Raw genomic sequence first — 25,054 nt, 5'->3', positions numbered from 1 at the left:
GCCCCCCCTACCCGTGTGTGTGTGTGTGACACCCTGTTGCCCCCCCCTACCCGTGTGTGTGTGTGTGACACCCTGTTGCCCCCCCTACCCGTGTGTGTGTGTGTGACACCCTGTTGCCCCCCCTACCCGTGTGTGTGTGTGTGACACCCTGTTGCCCCCCCTACCCGTGTGTGTGTGTGTGACACCCTGTTGCCCCCCCTACCCGTGTGTGTGTGTGTGACACCCTGTTGCCCCCCCTACCCGTGTGTGTGTGTGTGACACCCTGTTGCCCCCCCTACCCGTGTGTGTGTGTGACACCCTGTTGCCCCCCCTACCCGTGTGTGTGTGTGACACCCTGTTGCCCCCCCTACCCGTGTGTGTGTGTGACACCCTGTTGCCCCCCCTACCCGTGTGTGTGTGTGACACCCTGTTGCCCCCCCTACCCGTGTGTGTGACACCCTGTTGCCCCCCCTACCCGTGTGTGTGTGTGACACTCTGTTGCCCCCCCTACCCGTGTGTGTGTGTGACACTCTGTTGCCCCCCCTACCCGTGTGTGTGTGTGACACTCTGTTGCCCCCCCTACCCGTGTGTGTGTGTGACACCCTGTTGCCCCCCCCTACCCGTGTGTGTGTGTGACACCCTGTTGCCCCCCCTACCCGTGTGTGTGTGTGACACCCTGTTGCCCCCCCTACCCGTGTGTGTGTGTGTGTGACACCCTGTTGCCCCCCCTACCCGTGTGTGTGTGTGTGTGACACCCTGTTGCCCCCCCTACCCGTGTGTGTGTGTGTGACACCCTGTTGCCCCCCCTACCCGTGTGTGTGTGACACCCTGTTGCCCCCCCTACCCGTGTGTGTGTGTGTGACACCCTGTTGCCCCCCCTACCCGTGTGTGTGTGACACCCTGTTGCCCCCCCTACCCGTGTGTGTGTGTGTGACACCCTGTTGCCCCCCCTACCCGTGTGTGTGTGTGTGTGTGACACCCTGTTGCCCCCCCTACCCGTGTGTGTGTGTGACACCCTGTTGCCCCCCCTACCCGTGTGTGTGTGTGTGACACCCTGTTGCCCCCCCTACCCGTGTGTGTGTGTGTGACACCCTGTTGCCCCCCCTACCCGTGTGTGTGTGTGTGTGACACCCTGTTGCCCCCCCCTACCCGTGTGTGTGTGACACCCTGTTGCCCCCCCTACCCGTGTGTGTGTGTGTGTGTGACACCCTGTTGCCCCCCCTACCCGTGTGTGTGTGTGTGTGTGTGTGACACCCTGTTGCCCCCCCTACCCGTGTGTGTGTGTGTGACACCCTGTTGCCCCCCCTACCCGTGTGTGTGTGTGTGTGACACCCTGTTGCCCCCCCTACCCGTGTGTGTGTGTGTGTGACACCCTGTTGCCCCCCCTACCCGTGTGTGTGACACCCTGTTGCCCCCCCTACCCGTGTGTGTGTGTGTGTGACACCCTGTTGCCCCCCCCTACCCGTGTGTGTGTGTGTGTGACACCCTGTTGCCCCCCCTACCCGTGTGTGTGTGTGTGACACCCTGTTGCCCCCCCTACCCGTGTGTGTGTGTGACACCCTGTTGCCCCCCCTACCCGTGTGTGTGTGTGTGACACCCTGTTGCCCCCCCTACCCGTGTGTGTGTGTGTGACACCCTGTTGCCCCCCCTACCCGTGTGTGTGTGTGACACCCTGTTGCCCCCCCCTACCCGTGTGTGTGTGTGACACCCTGTTGCCCCCCCTACCCGTGTGTGTGTGTGACACCCTGTTGCCCCCCCCTACCCGTGTGTGTGTGTGTGACACCCTGTTGCCCCCCCTACCCGTGTGTGTGTGTGTGACACCCTGTTGCCCCCCCTACCCGTGTGTGTGTGTGTGACACCCTGTTGCCCCCCCTACCCGTGTGTGTGTGTGTGACACCCTGTTGCCCCCCCTACCCGTGTGTGTGTGTGTGACACCCTGTTGCCCCCCCTACCCGTGTGTGTGTGTGTGACACCCTGTTGCCCCCCCTACCCGTGTGTGTGTGTGTGACACCCTGTTGCCCCCCCTACCCGTGTGTGTGTGTGTGACACCCTGTTGCCCCCCCTACCCGTGTGTGTGTGTGTGACACCCTGTTGCCCCCCCTACCCGTGTGTGTGACACCCTGTTGCCCCCCCTACCCGTGTGTGTGTGTGTGTGTGTGTGACACCCTGTTGCCCCCCCTACCCGTGTGTGTGACACCCTGTTGCCCCCCCTACCCGTGTGTGTGTGTGTGTGTGACACCCTGTTGCCCCCCTACCCGTGTGTGTGTGTGTGACACCCTGTTGCCCCCCCTACCCGTGTGTGTGTGTGTGACACCCTGTTGCCCCCCCTACCCGTGTGTGTGTGTGTGACACCCTGTTGCCCCCCCTACCCGTGTGTGTGTGTGTGACACCCTGTTGCCCCCCCTACCCGTGTGTGTGTGTGTGACACCCTGTTGCCCCCCCTACCCGTGTGTGTGTGTGTGACACCCTGTTGCCCCCCCTACCCATGTGTGTGTGTGTGACACCCTGTTGCCCCCCCTACCCGTGTGTGTGTGTGTGACACCCTGTTGCCCCCCCTACCCGTGTGTGTGTGTGTGACACCCTGTTGCCCCCCCTACCCGTGTGTGTGTGTGTGTGACACCCTGTTGCCCCCCCTACCCGTGTGTGTGTGTGTGACACCCTGTTGCCCCCCCTACCCGTGTGTGTGTGTGTGTGACACCCTGTTGCCCCCCCTACCCGTGTGTGTGTGTGTGACACCCTGTTGCCCCCCCTACCCGTGTGTGTGTGTGTGTGACACCCTGTTGCCCCCCCTACCCGTGTGTGTGTGTGTGACACCCTGTTGCCCCCCCTACCCGTGTGTGTGTGTGTGACACCCTGTTGCCCCCCCTACCCGTGTGTGTGTGTGTGACACCCTGTTGCCCCCCCTACCCGTGTGTGTGTGTGACACCCTGTTGCCCCCCCTACCCGTGTGTGTGTGACACCCTGTTGCCCCCCCTACCCGTGTGTGTGTGTGACACCCTGTTGCCCCCCCTACCCGTGTGTGTGTGTGACACCCTGTTGCCCCCCCTACCCGTGTGTGTGTGTGTGACACCCTGTTGCCCCCCCTACCCGTGTGTGTGTGTGTGACACCCTGTTGCCCCCCCTACCCGTGTGTGTGTGACACCCTGTTGCCCCCCCTACCCGTGTGTGTGTGTGTGACACCCTGTTGCCCCCCCTACCCGTGTGTGTGTGTGTGACACCCTGTTGCCCCCCCTACCCGTGTGTGTGTGACGCCCTGTTGCCCCCCCTACCCGTGTGTGTGTGACGCCCTGTTGCCCCCCCCTACCCGTGTGTGTGTGACGCCCTGTTGCCCCCCCTACCCGTGTGTGTGTGACGCCCTGTTGCCCCCCCTACCCGTGTGTGTGTGACGCCCTGTTGCCCCCCCTACCCGTGTGTGTGTGACGCCCTGTTGCCCCCCCTACCCGTGTGTGTGTGACGCCCTGTTGCCCCCCCTACCCGTGTGTGTGTGACGCCCTGTTGCCCCCCCTACCCGTGTGTGTGTGACGCCCTGTTGCCCCCCCTACCCGTGTGTGTGTGTGTGACACCCTGTTGCCCCCCCTACCCGTGTGTGTGACACCCTGTTGCCCCCCCTACCCGTGTGTGTGTGTGTGACACCCTGTTGCCCCCCCTACCCGTGTGTGTGTGTGTGACACCCTGTTGCCCCCCCTACCCGTGTGTGTGTGTGTGACACCCTGTTGCCCCCCCTACCCGTGTGTGTGTGTGACACCCTGTTGCCCCCCCTACCCGTGTGTGTGTGTGACACCCTGTTGCCCCCCCTACCCGTGTGTGTGTGTGACACCCTGTTGCCCCCCCTACCCGTGTGTGTGTGTGACACCCTGTTGCCCCCCCTACCCGTGTGTGTGTGACACCCTGTTGCCCCCCCTACCCGTGTGTGTGTGACACCCTGTTGCCCCCCCTACCCGTGTGTGTGTGACACCCTGTTGCCCCCCCTACCCGTGTGTGTGACACCCTGTTGCCCCCCCTACCCGTGTGTGTGTGACACCCTGTTGCCCCCCCTACCCGTGTGTGTGTGTGACACCCTGTTGCCCCCCCTACCCGTGTGTGTGTGTGACACCCTGTTGCCCCCCCCTACCCGTGTGTGTGTGTGACACCCTGTTGCCCCCCTACCCCTGTGTGTGTGTGACACCCTGTTGCCCCCCCTACCCCTGTGTGTGTGTGTGACACCCTGTTGCCCCCCCTACCCCTGTGTGACACTCTGTACCCCCTTAGTAAATAGACCCCTCGTTCCTCAGGACTCCACACAGTTCAAGTTTTCCAGGTCACCCGGCAGCAGTGTCTTAACTAGGGGTGGTCATCCTGGGGTAGTGCCCTGGGTACCATGGGACCAATGGCGCCGTCAGTAGCGGTCCAGGTCCGTCTCAGTTAGTGTTGTGCAGACCGCAGTGAGTGCGGTCCACACTACACACTTACAAACACACCATCGCCGGGTTGTACAAACGTCTTACCTGGCAGCAGTGTGTTTGTTTTATGAGCCAATGGGAGTCAGACAGACTTTCATTGGTTGCTGCACCCACGGTAGTAACTATTTCCCCTTCGGGGAACAGATCCACCTACGTCAGATATGACAGCGGATATGGGGGCGTGGCTGTGTGCCATTTGAATCGGGCGTGGCTTGCCAGGGTGGGAATGATTCAGACAGTCTAGTCAACAGTGTCAGTGTGACTGGGAAAGAGAGCTGAAATGGCAGAAACCAGCCGCTTGTTCAATGTTGTCTACTCCTGGTGTTTGGTGACGGTTTCCAATTTCACCCCATGTGCAGTGCCTGTTTTCTTCCATGGTATAGAAGTTTTAAAAGATGAGAACATAACTTTCTTCTTTGGGTTCCTTAGGGTCCACAGGAATTACCTTGGGATATATAGTTGAACAGTGTCCACTGCACCAAACAGCAAAGCTTTGGAGCTCCCAGCATGCACAGGGTCCTCCTCCCTACATACCCCAGCCACAGGCATTATTTTTTTGCTTGGTGCGCGGCAAGACGCACCTGTTATAACAGCCGGACTGCTAGGCAGTCCTAGGCTTTTCTCTTTTATGCTTTACCTTAACTTTGTAAGACTTCAGAGTTTAGCGGAACCAGCACCAAGAATTATGCTTCTTGTCTACTCCATCTACCTCCGCCGACGCTGAAACACCAGTATTGCTTTATGCCCTGAGGTTCTCGGCAGGCCTCAACGTGGCTTAGCTGGCAGCCAAAAGAGGCTGAGGTCCAGGACTGCAGTTGGGTAAACTGAGATGTCAGGTAAGGATTCCCTTCGTGGTATCGTGCACAAGCAGTCCCTTGCCTCTGGTGTTGACTCATCAGAGGCCGCTGCGGGTGAAGGCCTCGGCTAACGTTTCCTCACTAAGGTGGTCGGGACCATATTGTCTTGCCGGGGAGGGAAGCAGTCAGGAAGCCGACAGACGTAATCCTGACCGCCGGATTTCTGACTGTCTAATATTGGCAAGTGTCTAATGACAGGTGTCTAAATCGCAAAGCCTGTTATTAGACCTACGTCGGGAGCCCGACACCCGGCTTATTGATCGAAGGTAAGCCGGGCGCGGACATCCGTGGCGGGGGGGTTTAGACTTAGGGTTAGGCACCCTCGGGGGACTTAGTTTTAGGCGGCGGGGAAGGGGGCGTTAGGTTTAGGCACTGAGAGCGGGGGTTAGGCACCCCCCTAAGGGACGGTTATGGGGGGGGGGGGGGGAATTAGGTTAGCATACTTGACTTAATGGACGATCGGGATTTCCACCTCTGTCGGGCTGTCACTGTCGGGATTTGAACCGCCGACAGGCTGTCGTAAATCATACCGATCCCACCAGGGGTGGGTGGTAAGGCGCACTAGTCAATGTCTTATTACCGTGTAGTTCAGCGTACCCGGCCGTCAAAATCGCAGCCTAGGGTAGATGAGGCTCTCCACCGTCCACTCCTCCCCCCAGACGCAAACTTCCGGGTAAGGATTCCCACGTCTGGTATAAATTACCTCCTCGTGTGTGAAACGCGTGCAGTTTAGCCCCTGTCCACTGCTGGAGCAGTTGGTCTCAGAGGTTTGGTCTGTCTCTATAAACTGCTCCCTTTGGTTTGGCATATAGCGTACTCTATATCCTACCATCTCCCTACGGGGGCCGGTCAGTTGATTGAGTCCATATTGCTGTAGCAATTGCACGTCTTTTTGCATTGTATGTGACTATGCCAGCTGCTGTATGTACACTGTTTATGTTTTCATAAACTGTCAGGTACTGCTAGCGCCTTGTTTCTCCTTATAACCTCTAAGGGTGGGGTGTGTCATTGATAGTGTCACATTTCATTTAGACTTGCATATTTTATACCCTCTGTACATTTTCAAATTATATCTGAAGGTAAAGATGAGGATGGGAGTCCTCCGGTGCTTATATACTGTAATTCCTGTGCTGCAGGCCTGTCTGAGCAGAATGGTAATCTGAATGGGTTCTGTAAGAACTGTAGCAAGAGACAGCTACCTAATACATCTGTTTGCCCTCCATGAATCCCGGTTGGGCTAATGCGACTGTTCACTCTAGCCAGAGAATACTACCATCTTCAGCCTCTCCGGAGGTGGAAAGACCAGTGGTAGTAAAGAAGCAGGGGCATAAAAGGGGCTCTCGTTATGTATTGCCTCAAGAGTCTGACTCAACCTACTCGTCAGACGATGATTCTCAGACTTCTGGGTCAGTCTCGGTGAAGGAGTACCATCAATACGTGGTGGGTGTTCACTCTCTGGTAAGTGCGGTGAGGTCTGTCCTCAATATTGAGGAGGAGGAGGAGGTTGCACTGACCTCTAAAGAGGTCTTTAGATGTCATGTGGTGTCTAAGGACTAGTTCCCACACTCGGGACATTTGACAAATTTCATGTATGAGGCATGGGAAACTCCTAGCAAGCATTTACCGGCCACTAGGAAGGTGACCTCTCGAAGCTCATTTGCACCAGGCGTGTGTAACAAATGGGAAGTTTACCCCAAAATAGTTTATATCACTAGATTAATTAGAAGTGCTAAATTGACCATTCCTGCAGCATCCTCCTTAAAGGAGTGTATGGATAGAAAGCTTGATACTTAAGTCAATGTTTTCTCTATCTTGGGCCATCAACAGGCCAGCTACGGCTGTAGCTTGGGTGGCCAAGGCTATAGAAGATTGGATGAAGTCTCTGAGGGAGACTATAGTCGACCCAACAAAAGAGCAAGGGTTCCTTCTGGAACAGATGCAGGAAGCGGCTATGGCATCCAGGGTCTCGGCTAACTGTGTGGCAGCCTGGAGAACCCTTTGGTGAAAGACCTGGAAATCAGATCCAGGGTCTAAAAAGGCTCTAGAATCGTTCACAGGCAAGGTGCTGTTTGGACCAGGATTAGATGATATTCTGACTTCGTTGGCAACACCGAAGTCTGCTGAGTTACCATCTACTTCTAGAAAACAGTTGTCATCCCGGTCCTTTCGTCCACAAAATAAGACGAGGAAACCGTCCGCGGCCAGACAGGGTCAGTCTCCTAGAGGACCACCCAAGAAGTCTTTGTCAACCAAGCCAGACTGTAAGCCTACTGTCTGATGGGGCAGGCCTCCCCCTGGAGGATGTCAGGGTTCGAGGCCGACTATTACAGGTTTCCAAGGCCTGGCAGCAGACAACTACGAATGCCTTGGTACGAGAGCTGGTTGCTCAGGGTTATGCCATAACATTCCAAAACCAACCCCCTTAGAGGCTTGTTACAAACCTTCCTGCGGACCCAGTCAGAGTCTCGGCCTACCGGGAATCTTTGGGGGCTCTCCTGGACTCAGGAGTTATAATCCCAGTTCATGTGATGCAACAGGGAAAAGGGTACTGGTCAATTTTTTTTTCTACTGCAGGGTCCATAGGGCTCCACAGGAGACCTTGGGGTATAGGCTGATGACGTCAGTCGTCGAGCACCTCAATAGTTAAATTTGTGCTGCCAGGATGCTCCAGGCTCCACTCCTATACCCCGCCCCCATGCCAAGGCACCTCAGTTTCGTAGGTGCTCGGCACGGAGTCGAATCACCTCAAGGAGGCTGCGTGGACAGACCCTGAAAATAGTTTTTTTTTTTCTTCAAGAGTGGTCAGCAGGGATCACGGCGGGTGTCTGGGGGTTTTAGCTAGCAAAAGCCCCCAGACGCCCAGGACTGTGGCCGGACTCCACAAGGGACGTTTCAGGTAAGCAGCAGGCATCCGCGGCAGTTGCCCGCTGAAGTCAGTCTGTCTACTTCCCAGGTTGGGGGTCTCTGGGAAGGGCTGCATGTGTCAACAGACACAGCGCCTGCTCTGACACTAGACCACCAGGGAAAGGGGGCCACAGCGTGCGGATGTTGTGGCATCCCTGGGGTTAATAGCATGCCAGGGGAGCAGGCCTTCCCTGTACTGCACAGCCGGCCCCTCCCCCGCTGCTCTGCGCGCCTTTCCACAGCGGTCTGGTGGTTGCAGGCAGCTCTCCCTCAGGCACGCACCCTATGAGTCCTCCGTTGGCCATTTTATGTGCTAAAAACGCTGGTCTCACTGGGAGCTGCGGAGCCTGGGTCCCCCTGCATACTGCTACTCCACGTAGGTCAGTGTATGTAGCACTCTTCCTACTAGACACAAGGTCTAGTTAGTTGATAGAGATAAAGGAGGGAGAACTTATTGTGGGAGGATTGTGTACCAGAAATGCAGGATTACCTGCTGGGCCCAGCTCTTCTTAAGAGCCGCCCTGGGCTTGTTTTGCACAAGCACTTACTACCCTGATGGGTCGGCTTGCTGCACCTCAGGTGGCCCCACAATTGGGTTACACTCCGCAGGTAGCTATGCCATCTACGTCACAGGGAATTCCCCGACAGTTGGTTGTGGCTCATAATGTGCCCATACAACCTACCCCCTACCAGACATCACCTGAACCTGTATGGGTTAATACTCTCTCCAATATGGTGTAAAACCTGACGGAGGTGTTACAGGGGGAGTCCTTCCAGCGGAACGCTTGGAAGGAGGTACTGTCTTCTTAGTCCACTTACTATCGTGATGACGTGTCGACTGATGGGGAGATTCATGACTTGTCTGATACAGAGCCCCCTCAAAAAGAGGTGGAGCCAAAGTCCAAAATTTATGTACATGGTCTCATTCGTGCGGTCCGTGTGGCCATGGATTTTGGGGATGAGGATACCCCAGCGGCCAAATCCAAACATGCTTTCTTTAAGGAAGTTAAAAGCTCAGCGACAGCTTTTCCTCTGTCGGATCAGCTAGTTGAGCATCTGGAGGAAGCCTGGACAAACTCCAAGCAGGAGATTTCAACAGCAGAGAGGGTTAGAGGCCACTTATCCGTTTGAAGAACGGTATTTCTCTAAATGGGAGACTCCTCAGGTGGATTCTCATGTCACGCGCCTTGTCAAAAGTGCGACACTTTCTATGCCGTCCATGTCATCATTGAAGGATGTTACAGACAGATAAGTTGAGGCATGCCTAAAGTCCATTTATTCCCCCTCAGGGGGGGGGGGGGGGGGTGGCGGCGGGTGGCCAGGGCCATGGAACGTTGGGCTAATGCCTTGGAGACGTCCTTGCCTGTAGAGACTACCAGTGAACAAATTGAACTGGTAGGTTTATTCAGAGACTCGGCTACTTATGTGAATGAGGTTGCTTTGGATGCTTGGGCCTCATTCAGACCCGCTCACAAGCGCTGAGCGCTCGCAAGCAGGTCGATGTTAAGCACGCAAGCCCCGGAGCGAGAGAAATTCTCTCGCTCTGGGGCTTACTACAAACGGGGCAGCTGTTGATGAAGGGGGGGTGGCTGGGGGGGGGGGGGGGAGTTTGCTTGTGCTAAGTGTACCCAGTTAGGTGTGGGGGGGTGGGTTTGCTGGTGCTAAGTGCCCAGTAAGGGGTGGAGTTTGCTGGCGGTGTGTGCCCAGGAACAAGGGGGGGTTGCTGGTGCTGTGTGACCAGTAAGGAGGGAGGGGTTGATGGTGCTGTTTGACCAGTAAGTGTGGGGGTGTTACTGGTGTTATCTGTGCCCATTAGGGGGGATGGTATGTGTGCCTATTAAGAACATACAAGTCTGACTTGTGCAGTAGGGGAATGGGTATATGACCCTGCAAAATGGATGGTGGATGCTTTTATTAGGTACATGTTTATGTTTGCTCAGTAGGTGTATGGAAATTGAGGTGGTGGGGCGGGCTGTGGCCCTGATTCAGAGCCGCTCGTAAGCGGCCGCTCGTTTGTTCTGACCGATGTTCGCACAACTGTGCATGCGTACAGATTTTAATACGCATGCGCGAACCAGTCAGTGCAGCCGAAAATTGTGTGCTCGCTAAATAGCGAATGCCTGCTATTTTGAGTGATTGAGGCGTTTGTGGGTGGTAACAGGGGAAGGTGCTTGAAAACGGGGAGTGGAGATCAGAACACAGGCGTGCCTAAAGGTCAAAACGGGCGTTTTAAGGGTGTGCATAATTAATAAAGCAGCGTCATCAACCACGTCACTTGGTTGTTTTGTAGTCAGAACTGCTCACATGATTGTGGTAGGAAAAACCAACCACAAGAATAGCGAGCAGTTCATACGCCGTCCGATGTACTCGATTAATCTAATAAATAGCGGACATGACGTATGATGCGAGCGGCCAGGGGTCGTTTTTCTCAAAATTACGTTCGCATGTTTTGTTTGCTCATTCAGACATAGAGGCGTGTACAGACCGCAAAGAGCGAACGGTTAATTTAAATAGCCAGCCCCTTTTTCTGGACGAGCGAGCGCAAATAGCGTCCGTCTCTGAATCGGGCCCTGTGTCTAGTAGGTATACTGGTATATTCCAAGTGCGCACTTGGGGGATAAGTATGTCTGTTTACAAATGCACTGTAGAGGGCTGGTAAGGGTGCCCAGGAGGCATCTAAACAGTGGATGGTGGGTAACTAATATTAGTAGGCACTGATAGGAGTAAGTGTTCATGTATGTATAGTGTTGGGTGCTCAGTAGTTTAAGGCATGTATTCCTATTAGGACATTTACCTGTCAACCTTCTTACCTGTTGACCTATTGTCTGTCTATCTAATTACTGTCTATCTCTTATACCACACATGGTCTGTGTGCTATTTGTTATGTACCAGCCACTGTCCAGGAGCCACCTTGGGTGTTCTTATCCCAGGTTATGACGCAGCTAGTGGACCACTTATCGGCTCCCACGCTGCTTCCCACAATGGGGTACCACAGCTGTTACAACCTATTATGTCGGTACCCTCTATGCATCCTCCTTGGATGGATGCTTATGCCCGCTCAGTTCAGAATATGGCTAAAACGTCTGCCACCTATCAGCAAATGGTAAAGGCAGACAGACCGTAAACCACCAAAGCATATAGTCGAACTGTATCATTCGAGTCCACCAAGCTTTCAGATTCTGACGCATCATCTGAGGAGGCAGATGATGCACAAGGTTCTCTCTCCGGGTCGCACTCGGGCAAGGAGAACCGTCATTCAACAGTTGATAGCCCTTTAGTGAGGATATAGATGATGATGATGAACCGGCCCCTAAGCCTAAAACTCTGATGTTTAAACGTCAAAAGGTGGTTAAGACTGAGGGCCTGATTCAGAGCCGCTCGTAAGCGGCCACTTGTTCGCTCCGAGTGGTGTTCGCACAACTGCGCATGCGTATGGGTCGTAATGCGCATGCGCCAACCAGTCATTGCGGTCGGAAATCGTGCGCTCATAATACAGCGAGGGGCTGCTAATTTGAGTGACAGAATGAGGCGTTTGTGGCTGGTAACGGGAAGGTGCTTGAAAACAGGGGAGTGGAGATCCGAACGCAGGCGTGCCAAACGGCCAAAACGCCGTTTTATGGGAGTGCATAATTGGTAAAGGAGCGTCATCGACCACGTCACTTGGTTGTCTTTTAGCCTGAACTGCTCGCAGTGATTGCGGGAAGTAAATCCTACCACAAGCACTGCGAGCAGTTCAGACACCTTTCGATGTTCCCGATTAATATAATAAATAGCGGAGATGACTTATGATGCGAACGACAAAGGGGCGTCTTTAGAAAATAGCGAGCGCATTTTTCGGACGCTCGCTCAAACATAGAAGCGTCAACAGACCACAAAGAGCGAGCGCTCAATTTAAATATCCGGCCCCTTTTTAAGAACAAGCGTCCGCAAATAGCATCTGGGTCTGAATCAGGCCCTGAATTCCCTCAATCAGACCAGCTCACTGAGCTCATGGGGGAAGCTTGCGGTACTCCTGGCAAACCGTTCCTGGTCCCAAAAAGACTAGCGTCTTTTTACCCTCTGCCTAATAGTGAGTGTACTAAATGGAAAGTCCCTCCTACTGTTGATTCACATGTAGCACGCTTAGTCAGAAGCTCTGTGCTGCCTTTACCATATACATCCTCCCTTAAGGATGCCACATATAGAAAACTGGAAACTTGTCTCAAGTCAGTCTACTCGCTTTCTGGTGCTATCACTAGGCCAGCTATGGCTGTGGAATCATGGCTCCCGTGGCAGCCTCAAAATCTGCCTTTCTGCCATAAGCAGCTGCCCCTAAACCTGCGCTGTCCTCTTCTCGGTCTTTTTCGCCCCCAGGGTAAGGCAAGTGAACAGTCCTTTCCCAGGCAGTCTAGTTCTCACAAGACCACCAAGCCGCGATCCAAGCAGTCTTTGTCCAGTTTCCAAGTCTGATGACAAACAATCCACCTGATGGGGTGGGCCTCCTCCTGGGGGATCCCTGGGTGGGAGGCCCGACTCTTGGCATCAAACATACGCCTGGGTCTGAGAAGTGGTCTCTCAGGGGTATGCCTTCACCTTCCTGAGGCGTCTTCCCCAGCTATTTATTTTTTTTGTACAGGTTCTCCATCAGATCCCATCAAGGCCCTGGCCCTCCAGGAAGCCATTCACTCCCTCCTGCTTTCAGGTGTGATAATACCGGTTCCTTCTGGTTTTCCACTTTTTTTTTTAAAAAGCCAAATGGGTCCCATCGACCTATTCTGAATCTCAAATCCTTGAACAGATGTATCCAAATGTCCATGTTCCACATGGAAACTCTACAATCAATTGACCTGGCATTGGAGCCTGGGGTTTTCATTGTCTCTATTGACATTTAGGATGCATAATTGCATGTGCCTATTACTCCAGCCCACCAACTGTTCCTACGGTTTGCAGTCCTTCAGCAACATTACCAGTTTTGGGCGCTGCCCTTTGGTCTGTCAACAGCCCTTCGGGTCTTTAACAAAATAATGGCAGTTATTATTGTTCACTCTTGCTCCGGCGGCAGGCAGGGCGCCGAAGTTAGAGAGGGCACCACCACGCGCGCCGCCATTGAAAAGGGTGCCAGTCTATAAGACTCGTCACCTTTTCGTCACTCTTGGTGGCATGCCGGGCAGTCCACAAGCAGTTCTGACAGGCGTCTATTCATCCACGGTGACTGGTTCTCCGCACATTTCCCCACCTGCGGGGCACTGCGACCCATGGGTGAAGACTGCACCCGCAGGCTGTCTTAGCACTGCGCGGTGAGGGCAGGGAGCAGTGCTCCGCTAAAAGAGCCTAGCGGGAATGCTAAGTTATGGTGGACTACCTCAGGCGCCTGGGAGTCAGAATCCTGCTATACCTAGATTTCCTCTTAATCTTAGCACATTCATCGCCATCTCCAGCTGACTTTGGACTGCCTGCAAGCACAGGGCTGGGTCATCAATTGGAAAAAGTCCTCCCTATCTCCGACACAGCGGATGGTACATCTGGGGTCACTCCTGGATTCTCGAATACCAAGGATCTTTCTGCCAGCGGACAAAATTTTGGCACTGCACCTGCGTGTGTGCAACTTGCTCCACAATCGGAAGGGTATCCATTCACTCAGCAATGCAGGTCCTGGGGTCCATGGTATCAACCTTCGATATAGTGGAATACACCCAGTTCCGCTCCAGGCCCCTTCAACAACTGATTCTCTACCAGTGGAACATGCAGTATCATCTGATCCAGTCCCAGACGACCCTCCTGTCTCCGGAGGTTCGGCATTCCCTCTCATGGTGGCTACAGATATTCCATCTGGACAATTGTCGCCGCTTCTGGATTACAAATTGGGAGCTTCTCACTACAGATGCCAGTCTTCGTAGATGGGGTGCATTAATTGGTCATCATACCTTTTCAGGTGGACAACCCAGGAAAATTGCCTGCCTATTAACATTCTGGAGCTTCCAGCAGTGTACAGAGCACTCACAAGACCTTCTCCGGGGCAGGCCAGTACAAATCCAGTCCAATAACACAACTGCGGTAGCCTACCTCAACCGTCAGGGAGGCACGCAAACTCAGTAAGCCATGCGGGAAGTGGAAATCAACCCAGTCTGGGCCGAATGTCCCTCTCCCGGCATTCTCTGCAGTGTTCATCCCTGGAGTCCTCAACTGGGAAGCGGACTTCCTAAGCCATCAGGACATACACGCCGGAGAGTACACTCTCCACCCGGATGTCTTTCAACTTCTGGTGGACAAATGGGGCCTGCCAGACGTAGACTTCATGGCGTCACGTCACAACCACAAGGTCCACAGGCCCAGGACCAGAGACTCCTCAGCCGCCTTCGTGGACACTCTGGCATTGAGGTGGGACTTCAATCTCACATACCTCTTTCCTCTAATCTCCCACCTCCCGAGAGTTCTTCGAAAGTTCCAGCAAGACGGTGGCACGGTGATACTAATAGCCCCAACCTGGCCCAGACGACATTGGTTCACCGACCTCTGGAGTCTCTCCATAGACTCTCCTTTTTTGAAGTTCCTCTATGGCAGCATCTACTATCACAGGGTCCTTGCCTGTACCCAGACCTACCTTGTCTCTCTTAGACGGCGTGGCTCTTAAGTCATCCCTCTTAGGATCCAAGGGTTTCTCTCGCTCTATGGTCCAGACAATGCTCAGGGTACATAAGCCTTCCTCAGCCTGCATCTCTTACAGAGTTTGGCACTCTTACTTTCAATGGTGCTCCCCCAGAGGCTATGACCCTACAGTTTTTAGGGTCTCCTGGGTGTTTGCCTTTCTCCAGGCTGTATCAGATTTCTTCCTCCACCTGGCCTCCCTTAGAGTTCAGGTTTCTGCTCTATCAATCTGGTTTCAACAAAGGATCGCTCCCCTGCCTGATGTTAGAACAGTCTTTCATGGTTTTCTCCGCCTTCAACCTCCCTTTGACACCCCCCCCGTGGCATTTTTTCTTGGTTCTCCGGACTCTACAGGCTCCTCCATTTGAACCTCTGGACTCAGTAGACCTCAAGTGGCTGACGGCAAACGCACTCTTTCGCCTCGCTATTTCCTGTGCCCGCAGGGTATCTGATTCGGCAGCGCTCTCCTGTCGCTCCCCATTCTTGATCTTTCATCCAGACAGAGCTGTCCTCCGTACCAGGGCTGCTTACCTCCCTAAACTGTTATCCTGGTTCCATTTGAATGAAGGGATTGTGGTTCTGGCATTCCAGTCCTTGGATCTTTCTGCAGGTGAAACCTCCTTGGATGTGGTTCGTACGCTTCGAATCTATGTGGATTGTACTAATTGCTTTAGGAAATCAGATTCTCTTTGTGTTGTATGAGTTAAGTAGACTTACCTTTGGTAACTTTTTCTTCGAGCTCCACAGGGAGCTAAAGCTTTTACTGCTTTGATGTCTTGATATCTCCAACCACACACCCCATGGTATCTCTGTGGGGTATGCAGTCGGTAAGCTGGCAGACCTAATGCCGACAGCCGGCTTCCCAACTGCTTAATTCCGGCGAGGGTTAAATGACCGGCGTCTAAATCTAGACGCCTGTCATTTTACCGACGCCGGGAGACCGGCACCCGACATTGAAGGTGACGGGCGCCGCTGCGGACAGCCGAGGGGAGAGTTAGGTTTAGGGTTCCCGGGGGGGGAATTAGGGTTAGGCATCCTCCCCCGGGAGGTTAGGGTTAGGCTAGGGGGAGGGGGGGGGTTAGGCTTATGCACCCCCCGAGGGGGACTTAGGGTTAGGCAGCGGGGGATGGGTTTAGCCCTTAGAGGGGGGATTAGGGTTAGGCACTAGGGGGGAAGGTTAGGGTTAGGCACCCTAAAGGAGGGTTAGGGGGTTAGAAATAGGCTAGCTAATACTTACCTTCAACGATCGAGTTTTCCTCCTCTGCCGGGCAGGGGTCCGGTGGTAAATCTTACCGATTCCCTCTGTGGATCCTATGGACTTTGAAGAAATAGAGTTGACAGATTCTACCATAACTCTTAATTTTCTCTCCTTCACTCTGATGTCTAAATTGTTAATACATCTCAACATTATTGCCACCTGTTTCACGAAGCAGGGAGAGCTATAGCAGTGCGATAAGTACTGCTATGCCCCCCCCCCCGTGTCAAAATGTACCTTAGAGTGCGTCATGGAATGGTGGTTTCGTTGGAGGATGCAGTCAGCTTGTCCACACACAAATGTTCCCATTTATTAGGTCTACATGGTTATATTGTTAAGGTTATACTTTCGAGCAGGGCCGGCTTTTGGGGTGATTGACCAGTGCGGTCGCACAGGGGCAACACCTCATAGAGGGCGCACCCCTCCACACCATCCCGATGTCAGCATGACCGCACTGTTACAACTGTGGGCCGAAGTGTCCCGCTGGTGGTCTGGTTTGGAGGTTGGCCACCCCCCACTGTTGCACAACGGTGCTGGACCACAGAGTCTGAATAGATGCTGCGCGCAGCATCCATTTAGTACCGGCAGAGGGCTGGGGAAAGCCCAGCTAGTGACAGTGCTGGGCTCGCCCCTAGCTTGATGTTACATGGGAGGCGTGCCATGCGGGCACAACCCCAAATAATGTAACTTTGTGGGTGTGGCCTATGGTAATTAGGCCATGCCTCGAAGCTGCATGACTAGGGCACACAGGGTGTGGGTATCCCTGGAGTCTGCCCTACTTACCAGAAAAACCATTGCTGACACAATAACCATGCTGACAGTCTCATGTTTACCTGGTCATCGTCACCCTAACATACTGAACCCGTCATCCGGACTGTGCTGAGCTACAGAGAGATGTTAAATATATTACAACAAAGAAGAGAGCTGTCAGCCTTACATGTACAGGAGCTGTTCTCAGAATAAACAATGACAATATATTCTGTATCTTAAATGTGGTACAATGTAATATACCTTAATAAATTCATGATACATAAAATTAATTTTCTTGTAAATATGATTTAAAAATGTTGGTTGTATTGATGTTTTAAACATCCAAAATATGCTACAATTTTTGGGGGATTTGCTGGGTACGCACTAGATGATATGTTGGCTGATCTGGCGGATTGGGCTGACATTGTCAACATCGGCCAGTGTGTAACCACTTTAGACTACCATGCTCTGTCCCACAGTTGTCCATCGGGATCGTTCAGTTGGCCTGCATGTAGTGACGATGGAACAACCCAGCTGCCGACGGCAGGCAGCTGAATGGAGACAGTGCCCGACAGTTCTGCACAAGATCATGTAATATGTACTGGCTATCCAGTATGCCGGCCCGTCACATCGCTGGGTACACACATCGGTAAGTGTGTACCCAGATAAACTTTATTTTATTGTAAATGGTCATACAATGGGTACATATAAGGTGTCTTACCATATTACAAAACTGAGCAACATCATTGCCATGACTGAGTGACCTGCACAATGGGAGAAACTCCTGTGAAGGATACCTTATATCGTTATTATATAATTGCATAACTACATCGTAACCACAGGGCTTGGTGTATCTGGTCAAAAGTTATTATGTAGACCAGAGGTTCCCATACTCGGTCCTCAGGACATCCTAACAGTCCAGGTTTTAAGGATATCGAATTAGTACCTCAGTCAATTTGATTTAATCACCTGTGGTCAACCATGGATATCTCTGAAACCTGAACTGTTGTGGTGCCTTGAGGACTGCATTTGGAAACCTTTGATGTAGAAACAATAATGTCAGCAGATTCAACATGTCGACATCTGGAACGCCAACTTTCACAATGTGGGCAATGAAAATGTTGACAGCTAATTTTAACTGTGATGGTGGGTACACACTGGGCGATTAAAGTGGACGACTGAACGTTATCGTTCAGTTGTCCACTTTATCGTCCATTTTTAACCCCAAAACGATGACGCGCGTTCCCGCGGGTCGTTTGTCATCATCGGGTTAACATGCAGGCCAACCTGACGATCTCGTCAGGGTGCTGCATGTTGGGGAATGGGGGAGAGAGCCCGGCGCTGAACGATATCGTTAATGAACGACATTGAGCACAGCCTGCCGGGGACACACCACACGATATCGCTCAGGGAGCATATCGTGTAGTGTGTACGCACCTTAAACCATGACATTTTGTTTACACTCGCAGTATGTGAGCATTTCATGTATTGCCATTTTTGCAGGTGTCAACATGTTGGTTGTTGACCTTTTAACATTCAACATAATGGTGTCATCGTTTTGACTGTTGACTTAATGACCACACACCAGGACTCCAAAAATGAGAATGGCCCTGCTTGTCAGAGCTTACATTCTAGAGCGAATACCCAGTACTCACCTATGGGCATATGAGCAGTTGGTTTGTTAAATATGGTTACACCACACAATATTAGGAAGGTTTATAAATGAACTATACACACAATAATTATACAGGACTTGACATTAATTCCTCACCAGTCTCTTCGCCACTCTGATGGGATGTCCTTTCAAGCTTATCTAGAGACACAATTGCACTCTCCCTTCATGGCTGTCTGCAAGACAGTACTCCTGCGTTTCTGCCACTCTGCTTTTGATGGTCACAGCTCCATAAGACCAGGAGAGATTTTAGGACAAAGGCAGTACTGCAGGTCCATGATGGGTATATCCTGATAGGTCTCCTTGAGGACCATACCTGGCCTGGCCAATCTTACACAGCCATTACTATCTGGTTAATGCCCTCTTGATGCTGTGGAAGCTCCCTTTCTAAAGGCAAAGTTTGTGCCCTGCAGTGTTCCAGGTCTTTGCAGATTGTAGCTTTTTTGCATGTGACCCTCCTAGCTTAGAAGGCGGAGTCTGGCATACATTCCTCTTACGTGATTGGTTTTTCTCCAAACTGGAATTGTTCTAGACAGCTATGCAAACCCCAGCTGTGAAGGCTCCAAACGTTAGATTTATTTAGGCACAGGTTGTCAAAGCCCCCAAACTTCAGTGGCTGAACAGGCCTGGTTAAGCGTTTATTGTGTTTTTTAAGTTGATTAGTCAAAGCTGACAGTGTTAAGCAGATTTGACAGCCTGCAAATCTATTCCCAATCCTGTCTACTATACTCTTAAGCCAACAATGGTACAAGGATGAGTTACTAGTCATTAATTATGGTATTGTCCTAGGAATAAGGCTTGGAGCCGTTGTACAACTGAGTATTGCTTGTGGCATGATACAGATATGTACGCTAATGCCATCGCAGTTATTTTCACAATTGCGTTCTGTGTGAAATCATATGCCGAGGTCCCCAAGCTTACCCGAGCATAGGGATGCCTACTGCTGCCTTCTCATAATTATCTGACAATGGCCACCAACGCAAACATCGGGAACATCAATTGCATGCAGCTCTTGCGGCAGTTCTGACCTTTCTCATACACTGCGTCTCTCCTGACACGCCGAGAGCTCTCATGCTGTGAAGGGGACTGCGATGGCTAATTTGCAGTATGCACGCCCATGAAATGGCATTTAAACGGTCAGACAGGCCTGCAACTCCTTAACCACTACCCCGTTCCCACAATCGACAACTACCTGTCACTCACTTTGTAAGTGAATCCTCAGAGCGTAATTGCAAAACAATCAATGCGCAGGGCGGCTTTCCTGCGTCGTCATTCTGTTGGGATTATGAACACATCCCCCGTGATGAACCCTAGTCACAGGGGGAGGGTTAGGCTGCAAGGAGGGGTAGTTAGGCTGTGGGAAGGGAGGGTTAGGTGTAGGTGCTAAGAGGGAGGTTTGGTTTAGGCTGCAGGGAGGGTTAGGTTTAGGCACTGGGCGGGGGGGGGGGGTTAGGATACCAACTGACAAGTGATATCCTAACACTGTTGAGATGCCCACTGTATGGGCCAGCAGTGTCATTCACTAAATGGTGTCACGGATAGTGCAAGGGGGAACAGGAAGGAGGAGGGCCCTGCATATGACAGGGCCATGCATATTGCTTAGAACAGTTTTAAGTTATGGGGAGGGCTAGTAATGTACATTTTAAGTGCACATTTAAGCTTAGGAGAATGGTATTGTATTGAATATTCACCGAGAAAAGTAATTCAATATTTGGGAGTGCACTTGCAAATGTATTAAAACTGAACTATCAAATTAATTTTAAATGCATTATTTCTTAGCCTCTATTTAAAATCGGCAAAAAAATAATAGTAAAGTAGGACATAAATGAATATAAGTGTGCCCTGGCTGATGTTCTTGGTTTAAAAAAGTTAATAATCTGAATATATCAGTCTCGCTGTGCTGTTGCAATGTTGAGACTGGTAGAGAGTCTGGTTAGGTGAAGGAGTCAGTGGAACCTAGAGTGATATCTCTGAAGTTTAGTGAGAGAAAGTGACCAAGGTTGTGGTGCAGTGGCAGTCAGAGGATTGGTGAGATTCGGAGGGAAGCTGGACAGAAATGAGCTTAGATACAGTATGTAGGGGGAGAAGTGGGAGCCAGTGAAGCTGGATACCGACGGGGAAAGCAGATGCCGTACGTCAAGAAAAGAAAATGAGAAGCAGCAGTAGCAAGGATAGATGTGGGGACAGGTTAGAAGAGAGTGGGAGGCCAGTGAAGAGGAGGATAGTAAGAAAAAATGAAACAGTGATAAGCGTTTTGGATGCATGGGAGTAAGGAAGACCCGCACTCTAGAGATGGGATGTAGTTATAATACCGACAGTTGGGATGCCGCCAACAGAATCCTGACAGCTGTCAGAATCATGGCAACAGCATCCCGACTATTCATGTACCAATGGTAAGTACTTGGGTTAGGGGGAGGGTTAGGCACTAAGGTGGCGGGTTATGGTGTGAGGGAGGTTGGGTTTAGGCACTAGGAGAGGAGGGTTTGGTTTAGGCAGTGGGATGGTTAGGATACTGAACAACACGTCTTTGTATCCTAACCCTGTCGGGATGCCGGCATTTGGCTTCTGACCGCCGGGTTCCCGTAAGCCGGCATCCTGTACCCGATCCCTAGAGAAGTGAGGGTGACTTGCTGACTACTAGGGGGCTAAAAGGTCCTGTAGGTGAAGCGGAAATAGCCTTGTTTGTTTAAATCAGGCTATTTCCCCTTCAGTGTAAAGAACTGATCGCTAGTGGGCTAAAAGGTCCAGTCCCCTTCATATGCAGGACCTGACCACTAGGGGGCTAAAGAGGTCCTTTCAGCGAAGAGGAAAGAGCCCTGTTTACACAAATATGGCTGGTTCCCCTTCATATGCAGGACCTGACCACTAGGGGGCGAAAAGGTGCAGTCCCCTTCATATGCAGGACCTGACCACTAGGGGGCTAAAAAGGTCCTTTCTGCGAAGGGGAAATAGCTCTGTTTGTGAAGATATGGCTAGTTCCCCTTCGCATGCAGGACCTGACCACTAGGGGGCAAATGGGTCCTTTCAGTGAAGGGGATATAGCCTGATTTAGGAACATATGGCTAGTTCCCCTTCACATGCAGGACCTGACCACTATGGGGCTAAAGAGGTCCTTTCAGCGAAGAGGAAAGAGCCCTGTTTATACAAATATGGCTGGTTCCCCTTCATATGCAGGACCTGACCACTAGGGGGCAAAAAGGAGCAGTCCCCTTCATATGCAGGACCTGACCACTAGGGGGCTAAAAGATGCAGTCCCCTTCATATGCAGGACCTGACCACTAGGGGGCTAACAAGGTCCTTTCTGCGAAGGGGAAATAGCTCTGTTTGTGAAGATATGACTAGTTCCCCTTCGCATGCAAGACCAAACCACTAGGGGGCTAATGAGGTCCTTTCAGCGAAGAGGAAAAAGCCCTGTTTACACAAATATGGCTGGTTCTCCTTCATATGCAGGAACTGACCAGTAGGGGGCCAAAGGGTCTTTTCAGCGAAGAGGAAATAGCCCGATATGTGTACACATGGCTAGTTTCCCTTCACATGCAGGACCTGTCCACTAGGGGGCTGATGAGATCCTTTCAGCGAAGGGGAAAGAGCCCTGTTTACATAAATATGGCTGGTTCCCCTTCATATGCAGGACCTGACCACTAGGGGGCTAATGAGGTCCTTTCAGCGAAGGGGAAAGAGCCCTGTTTACACAAATATGGCAGGTTCCCCTTCATATGCAGGACCTGACCATTAGGGGGCCAAAGGGTCCTTTCAGCGAAGAGGAAATAGCCCAATTTGTGTACACATGGCTAGTTCCCCTTCACATGCAGGACCTGTCCACTAGGGGGCTGATGAGGTCCTTTCAGCGAAGGGGAAAGAGCCCTGTTTACATAAATATGGATGGTTCCCCTTCATATGCAGGACCTGACCACTAGGGGGCTAAAAGGTCCTTATGGTGAAGGGGAAATAGCCTACTAATTTAAAGTTTTCTAATTCCCCTTCGCCATAAGGACCAGGTCCCTGCCACGAAGGGGAAATATACACAACCCTCTCCTTAATGGCTGCCTCTGCCCCCGCTGGGATACCTCTGTTCCGCTGCAGCAGTGGCTGTGCTGAGCAGCATGGAGCTGTATGACACTGGCTGCACACATACTGCGTATCAAGTACAGAGCCCCCGGGGCCGGGTGACTGAGGTTAGTAATTGCTGTCAGTGTCCGAAGAGAGTGAGGCGCGGGGTGCCGGTGTTAGTGTCTCTCTATGCAGAGGTCAATCTCAGCCTGCAACTCCCGGCTCCTTCATGCCTTATCGCTCTCACTCCTTACACGCTGTGTCCCAGCCCCAGTATGTGTGCAGCCCGTGTCATACAGCTCCATGCTGCTCAGCACAGCCACTGCTGCAGAGGCATCCCAGCGGGGGCAGAGGCAGCCATTAAGGAGAGGCGGGCGTTCGAATCTTGCGCTGCCCCCAGCAGCCAATAGATGGCAGCCATGGCGGGCCAATCGCGGCCCCGCTGCGTCTCATCTCGCCCCGCCTGCTGCGTCTGACATCAGACGCTACTGGTAGGTAGAGCCAATCAGTCGGCGGCAGAGCAAATAAAAACACTGTGTGGCAAAGGCTCCTGCTCGGGAAAGAGACCGGAACTCATCGCGAGCAACACAGACGGTGACGCCGGCGGCTGCATGAAGAAATGAAGGAGCTGCCGAAGAATGCAAGTGAGGAGCGGAGAGTGCTGCGGAGGTGGGATGAAAAGAGCTTACGAAGCTCCCCCCCGCAGCCTCTCCCATCGCACAGGTAGTCTCTGTTATTAACGCCTTCCTAGATCATCCGGGTAGTCGGGCACTAGACCCGTGGCCACAGTCAGGCATTAGGCCTGTGGGGAATTAGGCGGGCACTAGGCCCGTGCTCTGTAGAGGGCCCTAGACCCTTTAGGTTGGTGTTGTCCCCAATTAGGTGTATAACCTGGGTGCTATGCCCAGGTCACAAATTGTGCCATCGTTAGGTGGGCTCTAGGTCTGTGGCCAGAGAGGTGGGCACTAGGCCCAGATAACAATAAAGCCACCTTGTTACTGAACTTGGCACTAGGCGTAGTTCTCATAAGGTACCAAAAGGCAGATTCTAGGCCTGAGCCCATTATGAGTGGCTCTGAGTGTTAGACCCTGACCACTACTGTAAGTAGACATGCGCCTAAGCCCCATAGAATAAAATGACTCTGGCATTAGGCCCAAGTCCCCTTTTTTGTGCACTGCAGTTAGGCCCGAAAGACCTGAGCCCAGTACATAAAGTGGTCCTGGACATTGGGTCCAGGCCACTAGGTTAAGCTGTAAGTAGGCAGGCCTGAGCCTGTGTGAGTGACTGGGCATTAGGCCCAGGTTACAATATAATTATGATCTTCACTTGAAACCTGGTGTGGGTAAATGCATTGAAAAGGCAGGTAATCTTATTAAATTCATTGAATAAGCCGGAAATCTTATTAAATAAGCCGGAAACCATAATAAATGCATTGAAAAAGCCGGAGGCCATGAAAAGTGTATTGAAAAATCCGGAAATTAAATGTATTGAAAAAGCTGGAAATAATAGTAAATACATTGAAAAGGCAGGTAAATCTTATTAAATTCATTGAATAAGCCAGAAATCTTATTAAATGTATTGAATAAGCCGGAAACCATAGTAAATGCATTGAAAAAGCCGGAAGCCATGAAAAGTGTATTGAAAAAGCCGGAAACCATGAAAAGTGTATTGAAAAAGCCGGAAATTAAATGTATTGAAAAAGCCGGAAACCATGAAAAGTGTATTGAAAAAGCCGGAAATTAAATGTATTGAAAAAGCCGGAAACCATGAAAAGTGTATTGAAAAAGCCGGAAATTAAATGTATTGAAAAAGCCGGAAACCATAGTAAATGTAGTGAAAAATCCGGAAATCTTATTAAATGCGTTGAAAGAGCCGGAAACCATGAAAAGTGTATTGAAAAAGCCGGAAAGCTTATTAAATGTATTGAAAAAGCTGGAAACCATAGTAAATGTAGTGAAAAATCCGGAAATCTTATTAAATGCGTTGAAAAAGCCGGAAACCATGAAAAGTGTATTGAAAAAGCCGAAAAGCTTATTATATGTATTGAAAAAGCTGGAAACCATAGTAAATGTAGTGAAAAAGCCGGAAATCTTATTAAATGCGTTGAAAAAGCCGGAAACCATGAAAAGTGTATTGAAAAAGCCGGAAATTAAATGTATTGAAAAAGCTGGAAATAATAGTAAATACATTGAAAAGGCAGGTAAATCTTATTAAATTCATTGAATAAGCCAGAAATCTTATTAAATGTATTGAATAAGCCGGAAACCATAGTAAATGCATTGAAAAAGCCGGAAACCATAGTAAATGTAGTGAAAAATCCGGAAATCTTATTAAATGCGTTGTAAAAGCCGGAAACCATGAAAAGTGTATTGAAAAAGCCGGAAACCGTGAAAAGTGTATTGAAAAAGCCGGAAAGCTTATTAAATGTATTGAAAAAGCCGGAAACCATAGAAAAGTGTATTGAAAAAGCTGGAAATTAAATCTATTGAAAAAGCCGGAAACCATAGTAAATGTAGTGAAAAAT

At 51.5% G+C, this 25,054-nt stretch overlaps 1 long non-coding RNA gene across 5 annotated transcripts in view; it reads left to right on the top strand.

Moving 5' to 3' along the window:
* The window catches only part of LOC148506531 (uncharacterized), a 555,606-nt gene that overhangs the window by 527,741 nt on the left and 2,811 nt on the right, over positions 1 to 25,054 (top strand). The window contains exon 1 of one of the 5 annotated variants that reach the window (XR_015869778.1): positions 23,146 to 23,253. The exons of the other annotated variants lie outside the window; for them this stretch is intronic. This is a non-coding gene — a long non-coding RNA (uncharacterized LOC148506531). Of the gene's footprint in view, positions 1 to 23,145; positions 23,254 to 25,054 lie in introns of those variants that run through there. 5 annotated transcript variants of the gene reach the window in all.

This window comes from Taudactylus pleione, unplaced genomic scaffold (genome assembly GCF_031769625.1).
Source record: "Taudactylus pleione unplaced genomic scaffold, aTauple2 ptg000400l, whole genome shotgun sequence".
Taxonomy (NCBI): Eukaryota; Metazoa; Chordata; class Amphibia; order Anura; family Myobatrachidae; genus Taudactylus; species Taudactylus pleione.
The sequence above is the reverse complement of the archived record's forward strand: the minus strand, read 5'-3'. Positions and strand labels throughout refer to the sequence as shown.